Source organism: Papaver somniferum, chromosome 5 (genome assembly GCF_003573695.1).
Source record: "Papaver somniferum cultivar HN1 chromosome 5, ASM357369v1, whole genome shotgun sequence".
Lineage (NCBI taxonomy): Eukaryota > Viridiplantae > Streptophyta > Magnoliopsida > Ranunculales > Papaveraceae > Papaver > Papaver somniferum.
This window is the reverse complement of record NC_039362.1, coordinates 211,199,640-211,213,692: the sequence shown is the minus strand read 5'-3', so window position 1 is coordinate 211,213,692 and position 14,053 is coordinate 211,199,640. Positions and strand designations below refer to the sequence as shown.

At 34.9% G+C, this 14,053-nt stretch overlaps 1 pseudogene; it reads left to right on the top strand.

The window, feature by feature from the left end:
- The first annotated feature begins 8,330 nt into the window (after positions 1 to 8,330).
- LOC113280688 lies at positions 8,331 to 10,147 on the top strand (annotated as a pseudogene).
- Positions 10,148 to 14,053: the final 3,906 nt, after the last annotated feature.

Below are 14,053 nucleotides of genomic sequence, written 5' to 3'. Positions count from 1 at the left end.
TTGATTGATACTTGAACATTGGTCTGTGGTCCGTTGAAGTGATTTCTCTTGTATTCAATTAGTCTAGCAGATTTCTATTTGCTTGAGTAAGTATTGAACCGGGAAATTGAGATATAACTCCTTGATATACTTTTTATTAAGATTGAGTCTAACTGTCTAGTTTATTCTCTTAAAAGTATATTGGAGTTAGTTCATACAGATTGCTAAGCGAAATATTGGGTGTGGTTGTTAGACCCCCGCTTTTTCAATTGGTATCAGAGCGGGAAAACACTATAAACCTAATAAGTTTGTGTTTGATTGTTTCCTAAAGACTGTCCTTATGGGAAATCGTTTTAGGAAGCTTGCTCTTGGCATCTGTAATGCACGCCAGAATTCTGTAAAGATTGCTCAAAGATTATTGATTAGACCTCTGTTTACTTGTGATAATCCTGCTTCATCTAAGTCATGGGAAAGCTTAGATGATGATGAACAATCTAAAGGAAAAATTAAAAGCTCTTCTAAGAAGAGTCTGTTGAAAAATAGCAGTCGACGCTCAAAGATATGGATCTTACTAGATTAACTCTTAATCTTTATGAGGAATACTATCATAATGGATCAATTGACAAAGATCTATTTAGAGCTTTTGAAAGCGTTTTTAAATTCTTAGTAAAACTTAATTCCTTTGAGAATAAGAATTGTTCTGAGAAAAGTTATGTACCTTTCAAATCATGTATTCATGATGTACAAACTAGACCTACCTCCAACTCATGTGAAATCGATAAAAATAATTCTTATGAGTTCGGCGTAGGTTCTAACCTTCAGAAAAAGTCTTCTCTTGGGTATAAAAAGGGGATTCAAAAAATTCTATTAATTCAGAATATAATCATTACTATGATTATACAAATACATCTCAACCTGAAAAGTTGCATGAGAATTTCTCTTCACATTTAGTCTCTCGGTAACACGACTGACTTTTCCCCGTTTGTATATAACTTGATGTGGGGAAAGTGATGGTTGACTTTTGTCTGGATTAATTTTTGTTGTAATTTTTTTGTTTTCTCCAAAGGTTAACTAAAATTAACGGAGTCTCTCCTCTGTTTTTTTACTGCATTGTACTGATCTCTTCATCGTGCGAACCTTGGATAGTGAAAGGTTTAAGAAAACCTATTTTCCTTTTGTGGGTCGCAGTTCAGAAACGGTCCCAAGCCCATTCTTGGGTTTATAAAATAATGGTACGCGTACCTTCTTCCTTCCCAATTATGTCCGCGTACGAGAGCACTCTAGGGTTCATGCTTTTCCTCCATTAAAACTTCATTGGAGAAAAATTAAGAAAAAGGGTGTTGAAGGTTTATTCCAAGTAAGTGTTTTCTTCCTCCTTCCTTTCCATTTTCTATACCTCATGATGAATCTCAAGGTTTCAAAAAGAATTTCAAAAAAATTGGGTTCTTCATCTTCTAGCATGAATCTTCCTTTAGACCAAAATTCTCTTAGGATTAGGTTTGTCAATGATTCTTGTGCTAGTGTCTTTGAAAGTATTTCATATAGTGGATTTATTTTAGAAAAGAAATTGGATTCCTCTAGTGGACATAAAGAGGATTTAATTTGTTTTGAAATATTCAATCTTGGAAACATCTTTGATGGTCTTGGTCAAGGGTTTGATACTCTCGCAAGAATTTTTTATGCCAACATTCACGATGTTGATCTCGAAAAAGTGGAATCCAAAACCATGATAAATAGAGAAAGGTTTCTTATTAATAGAGAGCTGATTTCAAGGATTACCAAAATCCCTTTGGTTAATTTTCGTCTTCCTAGGCCAAGTGATGAACGACCATCGTATGAAGACATCTCTCATGGTCTTTGGGCAAGAAGATTGTTTGGAATGAAGGGAAATTTCCTACTAATGTTCTTAGTATTTCCTTGATGGATTTCAGAAAACTTGGTATCTCTAATCTTTGTCCCTCCACAATTGAGAATTCTCGGTGGAGTCGCGAGTTTACAGAGTTGGTTTATTTCCTTGAATTGGGTGTTCCGAGTCTCGTTATTTTTAGTTTCATCATTTTTCAAATGTCTTCGATGACTTCACCCAACAAGAAGTTAGGGTTTCCTTGCTTGATTAGTCAAATTTTTCGTACACGTAGTTTTGATCCAATTGGCAATTCCCTTGGAGCTCCCAAACCTGTTCGTCCATGTACTTTCAAACGTATGAGGGAGAATGTGTGCAAAAGACAAAGATGTGATTCCCTTGACGATTCCTGTGACCCTACCATCTTGAGTCTTCTTCAAAAAATTTACAAGGGTGTGTCTGAGGTCAATTCAAGGGTAAAATGTGTGCAAGAACAATTGATGTTGGTTGTAACTAAGTTTCCCGAGATCAAGGAAGATATGAACATGATTCAAGCTGCTTGGATTGTTTCCGATGATGAAGATGATAAGTAAATCTTGTCGTCTTTGTTCATTATCTTGTTGATTTTATTTATCCTAGGAAATCTTCTTATGAGAATTTTATTCTTGTGTTTTTAGGAAGAATAACTAGAGTTTGGAATAGCTATTATTGTGATTACGCATAGATATGTCCAACGTTTTTCATCTTCAATGTTTTTAGATTTATTTGCTTAAATTATAAAGTTTCTTTGGAAGATAATTTTTGCAGTATTAATCTTTATGGTTTTATATATTGCAATTTGTTATGGGATATGTGCGCTTGCGTCCGTGAACTATGATTGTCCCATACGTGGTCAAAAGTTAAGTCCTTCGTATGTCGATATGCAAGTATTGATAAAAGATTGAATGAACTTTTGACTTACAAAAGTTAAAGCCTTTATGTCATTATTTGATGGAAGAAAGGATAAAACTTTTGTTTATAAAGATTAAATCTATTATATGTCATTGTTCAAATAGTGATGAAAGATATAATGAATCTTTGTCTATTCCACGGTATTGATCTTCCCGGATCCATATTTCTTATGTATGTACTGTGCGGCTCCGTAAATTCTCTTCTGTTGAGCATTTCCAATTAAATTAATCATGGGTTCTCTTGTGGTTAATTTAATTGAGTATTTTGGATACAAATTCATATTCTTATGAGTTTTGTTGTTGTCCAAAGAAATCCTTCTTTCTTGTGAAAGTAAGGTCTCTCTTGTTGTTCTTTCGGGAATGACATTTTATAGGGGAGAGTTCTTAATTGAACTTGTGCTTAATTGCCAAATCTTTGTAGGGAGTGCGGATGTGGAATATTATAGGAGTTATCTTGTATCTTTATAAACTCCTTGATGAATGCATTTAGCTTCGGCTATATGATTGCATCTAAAAAGTTGATATGTACTTTATTTTTGTCATGAAGTGTCTCTGTGGAATTTCATTAGGATCCCACTAGTTTTCGTACCTTTGCCAATTTTATTGACAAAAAGGGGGAGAATTAATGTGTAGTTCACACTACAAATACATATGGTTTTCCGATCATTATGTAAGGCGGAGTGGTTTCCATGTGAGATGGAGTATTTACTAAGGGGGAGTGATACATATCACCATAGTATTGTTGTCGAAGTTGTGATACAATTGAACTTTGATGTTGTGTAATAATACAATAACACTGTATAACAATGATTGCGAGCTTTTGTTTTCTCGTTGTTATGGCTACGGATTTTCAACAACGATGATGCTGAACTTACAACCTTTGGAATCATTGGAGTAATTGGAAGTGACGAATATTTCGAGTAATGTTGAAGAACCAAGGAGATCATGCATGTGGAAGAGAAGCTGCAAAGTTTATTTATTTTGTAGTCCATATGTATTGATAGTTTTGTCACTAACATTGACAAAGGGGGAGATTTTTAGAGCACTGCTCGGTCGAACTCGCAAGCATTGATATATCAAGCTGTTTGTCAAGTTTAGTTACCAAAACTATAGTCTTGATTTCTAGTCTATTAATAGCTAAGTCTCGGACTAGGATAGAAAGTGCAGTTTAGCTCTAGACTCCACGGTGTTCATCATGCAAAGATGAAGAACTACTCAAGAAACTGGTGGAACTTCATCGACAAAAGGTATGTGGAGACTTGAACTTATCTATCACTCAAAAGTCTAATTTATCTCCTATCTTGAGACAAAAGTCGTATTTCTATATAGACTATGATTATACACATATACTATTTCGAGTTGAGTTTATCTCGCTTATCTATTTCTCGAAATATGTGTTGATAAGCTTTCGCTTAGGCCAAGTTCATCTTTACTAGTGATGAAAGTCATATTATTTTCAATCACTTGAAAATCGCTTTGACGAAAAATAGTTTGTGAACAACAACTATATAACGTTCTTTAAGAATGTTTCAATGATTGAAATGAGAGTGTAGAATACATAACCATGGTTGGATATAAACATTGTGAGACAAATCATATGTGTGTAATTCCAATATCCTTGAACCAAAGTATGTGTACTTTGCTACTCAGGATAACCAGAACTAAAGTCCGCATACCAGTATGCGTACTGTCGGAAGTTCAAATCCCCTGAATTTCTGATGGAGTTTGTGAACTGAAAACAAACTTATTCCGGGTACTTAAGTTCGCGTACCAGTATGCGTACTTAAGTACGTTATTTTCTAAAAACAGTTTAATTCGTGAACTAAGACATTTGTATTTTAAGGAATGTAATCTTTGCAAACTGTGGATATAATGTTCATGAATCGATTCGAGTGAATCAAAACTGTTTTTGCTTGGATTGTGTCTTGTATACTTCTATGAGATCTAAGCAATTGAACAACTCTCTAACTACTTCATTTGAACTAGTTGTGATAAAGAAGAATAAGGTTGATATGAAAGTGCTCATATGGCAACCTATGGTTAACTTCCTTTGAACCAACGAATTGTACACGTTTAGGTACGATTACTCAAACCTAAATGAAGTTACATTTCATGTGTGTATAACAAGCTAAGATTCGATCTAACGGTTGAAAGATATTAGCTTCAATCTAACAAGGTTTTCATCTAACAGTGAATATTGAATGCTTTGTTACCAAGGTAGCATTGATTGCAAACCCTGATTTGAAGACTATATAAAGGAGAACTCTAGCAACTGGGAAACCTAATCCCCACACCTCCTGTGTGATACTAGTTGTATAAGCTAGAGTCTATTCTCCTTTAACCTTAGGTTTCTATTGAGACCCTGTAGGTTAACGACTTGAAGACTTCATTGGGATTGTGAAGCCAAACCCAACTATTTTCTTTGTAGTTGCGTGATCTGGTCTTGTTGTTTCTATCGTATTTGAGTACAATCATAAGATTGGCTTAAGATTAATTTCTCCGATAGGCAAGATAGAAAAGTAGTCACAAACATCTTCGTCTCATCTTTTGTGATTCCACAATATCTAGTTTCCCCGTCGAACGATTTAGATTATTGTGAGGTGATTGATAATTCTAGGTTGTTCTTCGGGAATATAAGTCCGGGTTATCGATTAGTTCATGTTCACCTTGATTTATCAAAATACGGAACAAAACTCGTAGGTATTTCTGTGGGAGACAGATTTATCTTTTCATGTTGATTTCTCTGTGTTACATATTTGTTTATTAAAGTCTTCGACTTTGGGTCGTATCAACTCTTAGTTTTGGGTGAGATCAGCTAAGGGAATCAAGTGCATAGTATCCTGCTGGGATCAAAGACGTAAGGAGCACAACTGTACCTTGGATCAGTGTGTGATTGATTAGGGTTCAACTACAGTCGAGACCAAAGTTAGTTTGTAGTAGGCTAGTTCTATAGCGGCTTAATACATTGTGTGTTCAATCTGGACTAGGTCCCGGGGTTTTTCTGCATTTGCGGTTTCCTCGTTAACAAAACTTCTTGTGTCTGTTTTATTTATTTCCCGCATTATATTTTGTTATATAATTGAAATATCACAGGTTGTGCGTTGAATCGATTAATTGGTAAATCCAACCTTTGGTTGTTGATTGAAATTGATTGATACTTGAACATTGGTCTGTGGTACCGTTCAAGTGATTTCTCTTGTATTCAATTAGACTCTCAGATTTCTATTTTCTTGAGTAAATATTGAATCGAGAAATAGAGGTATAACTCCTTCATATACTTTTTTATTAAGATTGAGTCTGACTGTCTAGTTGATTCTCTTAAAAGTATATTGGATTTAGTCCATACATATTGCTAAGCGAAATATTGGGTGTGGTTGTTAGACCCCCGCTTTTTCAATGAAGATTAAGATTTTAAGTTCAAACTGGCTAGTTGAGGCTAACCATGCATGTTGAACATAGTCTTTGTACACGATTCAGTTATGGTCTCACCTAAACAGAGTGTATATCTTGCTTATGTAAATCAAATTCAAAGATTCATCTAACGGTGGATATTGTTTGCTTGGTTCCAAAGCTATCTTAGCTTAAACCTAAAGCAAACTAAGTTTTGAATGTCTATAAAAGGGGAACTTCAAGCAACTGGGATCTTTGAATCCCGACACTACTTTTTGGTGTGTCCTAGTTGTATCTAGATTCGTCCTCTTCCTATCCCTTTTAGGGTATAGCGATACAAAGTATTCATAGGGATTCGTGAAACCAGGTCCATTTATCTTTCCTTGATAACTAATGTATCATAATCTTGATTGTTTGTTGAGCTTGCTCCATCGATCAAGATAGATAGAAATCATCAAAGTTCTCTTCGTCTCAAACTTTGTTGATTCCACAGGTTTTATTAAGCCCGGATTTTGAGGTTAACAAGACTTTATCTATTGCTATCGATTTCCACAACTTTGATCAAACTATTTGATTATAAAATGAAATAATATATATGCTTAATCCGTGGGAGGAAGATTTAGTTTAAAATCTTCAATTGAGTTGAAGCAACTCTTAGTTGGCGTGACATCATCTAAGGGAATCAATTGCGCGCAGCCCTGCTGGGATTCAAGAGGCGTAGGGAATGTGAATGTACCTTAATCGGTGGGATGCCTTTTAGGGTTCAATTACATTCCAGTACGAAGTTAATTAGTAGTAGGCTAGTTTCTGTAGAGGATTAATACAGTTTGGTGTTCAATCTGGACTAGGTCCCGGGGTTTTCTGCATTTGCGTTTTCCTCGTTAACAAAACTTCTGGTGTTTGTGTTATTTATTTTTCCGTATTATATTGTTTATCTTTATCATTGAAATATCGCAGGTTGTACGTTGATCAATCATAGTAGATACATCCAACCTAGTTTGTTGGATACGACTTGATTGATTCTTGGATATTGGTCTTTGGTACCGTCCAAGTAATCTATTTGTGATTAGGTTCACAGACTTGTTTCTGTAAACGTTCTAATCGCAAGAGATAGAGATATAACTCTAGATATTATTCCTTGATTGAGTTTAACTCTCGGAGTTTTGTTGAGTTCGTCCATACAGATTGCCTAAGAAAAAAGTGGTGGTGTATTTTGGTACCCCTGCGTTTTCAAATAATTTCAATCTAATCTTTAATCAGTTTGCTTGATATATTATTTTCTTGATTGAATAACTTTCCTAAGGAAATCAAGTATGCTTTATGTTAGGGGCAGAATAATCATAAAAGTCTTCACTTAGGTTGAAGCAAAGTTCAGGCTTGTCAAGTACGTTAGCTAGAAGAATCGTGTTGTGTAGGGGTCTTGCGAGATCCAAGTGACGTAAAAAAGATCAAATGAAGCTAAATTACCTGTAGGGTCGATTCGATGTCAACTACAATCTCTTCCAAGTTTGATAGTAGGATAGTGTATGTAACGGCTCAACATGGTGTGGTACTCAAGTTCTGGACTAGGTCCTTGGGTTTTTATGTTTTGCGGTTTTCCTCGTTAACAAAATTTCTGGTGTGTCGTTTTATTTATTTTCCGAATTATATTGTTTATCTTTATAATTAAAATATCACAAGTAGTACCTTAATATAACCTAGACGGTTTTTAAACCTAAAAGACTGTATGTATCTTGAAAGAAAGATTACAAGGCTTGTTCTTGTTGGAATTCGGTTCATGTTACAGTTTGGGTACATACGAGTTATTACCTGGATATTGATTTATGAGATCATCCAAGTTAGACTTGTCTCTGTAATCAGGTATCTGATCTTTACTATTAATCGATCTGTATTTATGCTACTGATTGTCACAAGTTTGACCATATAATTTTTCGAATTAAACTTTGATGGTCTATTTGGACCCCTTCTTTTTCAATATTATAATATCACTACTACGTAGAATCACTACAGTATAACCAATTTGCAATTCTAAAATATCAGATAAATGTAAAACTCAGAACCATTGCATCACTACTATGTAAAATCACTAGAGTAAAGCCAATATAAACTTCTAAATAATCACATAAACACAAAGCTCAATATCATTGCATAAAAATGGGTATGAAACCATGATAGAAACTACCACGGTACTCCTATTTTTTCTTACATGACAAAATTAGAAAATTTGAAGACTATTCTGAAAAAATGGAATTGAGAGGTTTTTGGAGATGTAATAACATAAAGGATTTACATTTTATTTTATTAAAAAAAAATCCAATGGTTGAGTCTATGAAATAACATAGCACATATTTAGTATATTATAACAAAACAAATACAGTAGCAAATCTATGGATAACATTTATGGTACCTACTTATTTGAGAATACGTTGCTTTTCTTATGCTAGTAATTTTTCAAATCAACATTATTATTTTTTTGTAGATCCACCCTTAGTTCTTGTTTATTTACTTCTTGATTTTCAATATATTGAAAAGATTCAGTAGTTCTAAAAAGTTTCACCAAATTTAGTGTTTGATGATTTCATTTCCTTTTCGTTGATTTTTATTACAAAATTATAGAATGTTTATGGAATTTTTTTGTGAGATTTAGTAGAGGTAGGAGAGTCAAAGGTTATAGATTGGAGAGAGAATGATATCGAGTGATGTTAGGGGGTGAGAGGAGATCATGTAGACACACGTTTGAAAGTTGGGGACTATTCTCATGATTAAAATGAAAACCATGAATGAACCCTGCAGAAGCTAACTATATGAGCCTTAGACCAAACAATAAATCTGGGAGGGATGAGAGAGAGGAGAGATAAAAAAATATTCTGAATGGTACACTCCTTTGTTTGATTATTTCTTCGACGACTTCACTAATCATCAAGTATAATGAAACTTCGACGACTTCACTAATCATCAAGTATAATGAATGATATTCTCTACTTTAATTTCTTGATTTAGTTTAGTGCAGAAGACACAATGCAATGCCAACTTGATGCATTAAAACACAACAACCAGCCGAGGAAAGATTATGGAGTGGAAATCATGTATAGGGTAATACATCCATTCATTCATTTCTACATATATACTTTATCTGATCTTCAATTTGCGATTTACTTCTTCGCTTTGTTTCTTCGAATTAACAAATTATAAAGGTTAGTTACTGAATAATGAATTTTTTGTTTGTCATGGTAGTTTGCTGGTTTTGATCCGTTTGAGAGAGGCCGTTCTTCGACCCAGGACATGTAAGCTGGTTTTGTTTACACTTGTTGATCAAGTTGAAATAATAGAACAATAAAGTAAGTTTATGTTAGATTTTAATATGTTATCCATTTCCATGTAGTTTGAACGATTTAGGAGGATTCTCCACCACTCTACTTACCGAGTTCTCCTCGGCCATAATGAAAAGGAGATTTTGAGTAGTCTATGGGTGGAAGAGGTATGCCTGAAAATTTTAAATAAGAAAAATGCTTTTATAAATAGTTTAGAATGATAACTCGATTTTTTCCATGTATTAGTGTGTGTGCTCATCTAATTTGCATCGTTTTTATTCATCAACTTGGAATAGAACCGTTTTAAACAGAGAATTTGGATAAGAAGAGCTCGTCCAGAAGAAGAAAAGATATTCCAATTTACAATGGTTTAGTTACGTCAGACTATTACATTTTACCACTCTCTCTCTCTCTCTCACTCACACAAACACACGCACGCATGGCTCTCAACCTACACACCTTGCTCCATACTTTCATGTAAGCTATAAAGTCTTCAAGTTAGCATCATTAAGGTACTCAGCAACTAGTAACACAATGAGTCAGGTCCATACGGAACCCTGCAACACTCTTTAAGTAGCTCACTACTTATTGACTTGCAGAGGCTACCAACTGCAACAACAACTGTTGCATTACCTTTGCAATCCCTTGAAATAGCTTCATACCTAGCTGAATGATTAGCGGAAAAAAGACCCATATGATTTTAATGACCATTTACTGGATGTGGTTCCCAAGCACAAATTGAGAACTATGGGTACAATATATGTGAGATGAACATTCCATATCAAAGCAGAACGTTTACGACAATCAGAACCTGAAAACTTCTCTCTCATAGACGCACACATAGAGAATATATGTTTAACCTTTCAAGAGCTATATTACTAGTAAATTTTAAACCATGTTCTTCTCTTTTTAACTCGTGGGCTACATACAAAGAGTTGGTGGTTCTTGAGAATGGTTATTAGCAGACAGGTAGCCTACTTCAAGACGGCGATGGTTTTGCCGAAGGTGTTGCTCAGTAATTTGATGAAATCTTATCTACTGCTAGGGGTTAAAGTCGTAAAGAGGTGAACCTCATGTATAAAGATACACTATGTAAATTATATTATTATTTGTAGGCGTATATGCCGTAAAACCTCGAGTACATATTGTTTAAACTGGTTATAGAAATATAAATAACTTAAGGTTGTTTGGGTCCCAGATTAGATCTCATCTAGTTCTCTCTTTTGTGAGATCTTATGAAATATAATGATATCTTGCACTATGTCAGAATAGGCAGAGTTTTTCTTTTTTGGTTCCAATAGATTTTTTTTTTATCGTTCAAAAAGGAAAGATTAAAAGGCACACAAACCATGTGCAGGGGCTACCAATATACACCACCAACTTTTTCTTAGGAAATCTATATGGACTAAACTCAAATACAATTCCGAGAGTTCAACTTAGTGAATCTCAATCTGAAAATATATTAAGAGCTTATATCTCTTTCTCTCACAATCATAATGTAAACATAGACTAGTCTGTGAACCTGATTATACCGTGAGAGTACTTGGACGATTCCAAATATCAATATCCAAAAATCAATCAAGTCGTACGTATCCAAAAATTGCGATGGACTTATCTACTTGAATTGACTTTAACATACAACCTGTGATATTTCAATTATAAAGATAAACAATATAATGCGGAAAATAAATAACACAAACACCAGAAATTTTTTTAACGAGGAAACCGCATTGCAGGAAAACCCCGAGAGCTAACCCAGATTTGAATATCAAACTGTATTAAGAGGCTACAGACTCTAGCCTACTATCAAAACTTCGGACTGGAATGTAGTTGAAACCAAATATACCGTCACATCGATTCAGTTACAGTCGCGCTCCTTATACCTCTTGAATCCTAGTAGGACTCCGCGCAATTGATTCCCTTAGCTGACGTCCCTTACAACTGGTCGGTTGTCAGTCAAACAAAATTATTTCAAGTCTTTTCACTTCACAATTATTAATAAGAGTATATTAATAAGAACAAGTGCATTCCTCGGAGAGATATGGGTTGTTAATTATTTTCGACTACTTATGAAAATTGTGGGGATTTTTGTTGATTGCAAATAAACTAAATTAATAGAAAGAAAACAATTTAAAATGTAAACAATATGATGAGAATATTGGTTAGAGGTTTCATCTTCCGTCATCAAGCATGTAATCAATCAAATCAAACTTAACATTAATTCTCTCTTAATATCAATAACCCTAGAACTTCCTATGCAGGCTTACTCCGGTAAAAACTCATTGAATAATCAAAGGCGCAAGAGCCACACTTTGAATCCTTTTAAATAAATAACTTGGCGCAAGAGCCACACGAGTTTAACCTAATGAAAGCAATGATTTTTATAAGTTGAGGTTATTCTAAGAAATCCGGCACAAGAGCTACACGGATTTAACTTAGGTTACGCTTCTGCACATAATTGCATGGTAACATCCCGTCATTAACAACTATGTATGCTACTTATAAGATGGATCTTCCGAAAATTCCGGATCTCAAACCCTAATTTAGCTATAGATATGAATATATATTTATTTAATTCGAGATTTGAACAAACAAATACCCAATCATAAGACACAATATTAATAGTAGAACATAAACGATATTACAGAGATTATAAAAATTGAGAATGGATATTTTTAATTTATAAACATGTTATACACTTTGGACTACATCTCTAATCAATGAAAAAATTAGCTACTCATAATGGAGTTTATGAAAATCAAAGTAGAGAAACTATAGAATACAAACTACGGTCATAGAAAAGCTTTAGCTACTACCACTTCGGTTGCAACAAACTTCCAGCTACTACTGCATAAATTAAACTCTTTAGCTTCTGTTTTATATTCTCTGGTGAATTTCATTGAACAACTTCTGAAAGTGAGGGTGGTAAGGTATGTTGTGGTGGTGATTTCAGCCTCCTTTTATAGATTTTAAACTAGGGATGTCAATGGGTACCCATTACCCGGAACCGGAACAGGACCCGGTAGATCGGGGTCCGGTTCTGGGTCCTAAAATTGGACTCATTAACAACTTAGGACCCGACGGGTAATTACCCAATTGGAACCGAATCTTAACGGCTCCAAACGGGTAATACCCGTTGGGTACCCGGTTATTCACCCCTTTTTCTCATCTTTTTAGCAAAATTCTAAGCATTTTGCTAGTTTTGGCTTTGATATTTTTTCATATTTTTGCTTACATTTAATCTTTATTTAGTACATTCATAAAGAAATAATAATAAATTTTTATAAAAATAATTTAGATTCATGCTAAAAAAAGAAGAAATCAAGTTTTTAAGATTTTTTTTATACTTTTCTTAATACCCAACGGGTACCTGGAACCGATGGGTACCCGGGACTTTAAACGGGTCAGGTTCCGGGTCCAAAAATTTAGGAACCGGAACCGGACAAGTTAGGAACCGGATCCGACTTTATAAATAGGGTCCGGGTCTAGCGGTACCTGGGAGGACCTGGACCCATTGACATCCCTATTTTTAACCCTGAAATTTCGAATCTGATAAGTACCATCTTATAAATAGGGTACTCGTGTTTATCATCCACCGCTCATCATCAAAATCAACGACAAAAGATTCCTTGGGTGACTGTTTTTCTGACTCTAATTTTTATCAAAAACTCATTCTCCAGCTGAATTCTCAAGTATTCAAATCCAACACCAACCTGAGTTCTTTAGCCGACTTAAACTCTTACCAGCACCTCTCAATCATCGTCAGTATCTCCTAACCAAATGCAGAAGAGAGAGGACTCTATTTTCTCAGTCAATAACTGACCCAAGGCAAACATGAACCGCACTGCCAGACTCGTGCCACTTATGTCTCCCCTTATTGGCTTCGATTTCTACCGACCTTGTCTGCCTATCCCTGATTAACTCGAGCTCAATACCACTTGGGTTCATCGCGACATTAGTCATCAACCATCATGAACTACCTGTTCGTGAACATTCTCGGCTAACCCATCACCAATAGCGTCAATAGCTTATAAACTCTCTGCATCACAAAGTCCCTTAATCACCAAACCTCCTTCTCCCTATTTCGTGTTCAAAGTCTTCTAAATTTCATTCTCAACCTCATTGGTGCTATCACATCATCTGGTCACGATTAACTCCAGTTCCATTCAAACTCGACTTCTTCAGTACGTCACCATTCACCGTCGAACCATGGTCATCATCCATCAACCACGATAATGGCGGCAAGAATAATCCACTGCCAAGCTCGAGTAATACACTTTACCTCCAACGCAACGCAAAAAAAAAACTGAAAACGCGGGGGTATAACAACCATGCCCAATATTTCGTTCGGTAATTTGTATGGACTACTAAACTCCAATATAATTTCGAGAGCACCAACTTAAAAGTGAGACTCAATCAAGAAAGATATCAAAGAACTTTATCTCTTTGTCAATACAATCAGTAAATCAACTAGATAGACCAATGACCGAGTGTCAATCAAGTTCTATCCAACAATCAAGGTCGGATTTATCAAATGATTGCACTACACAGAACCGTGATATTTCAATTATATAAACAAA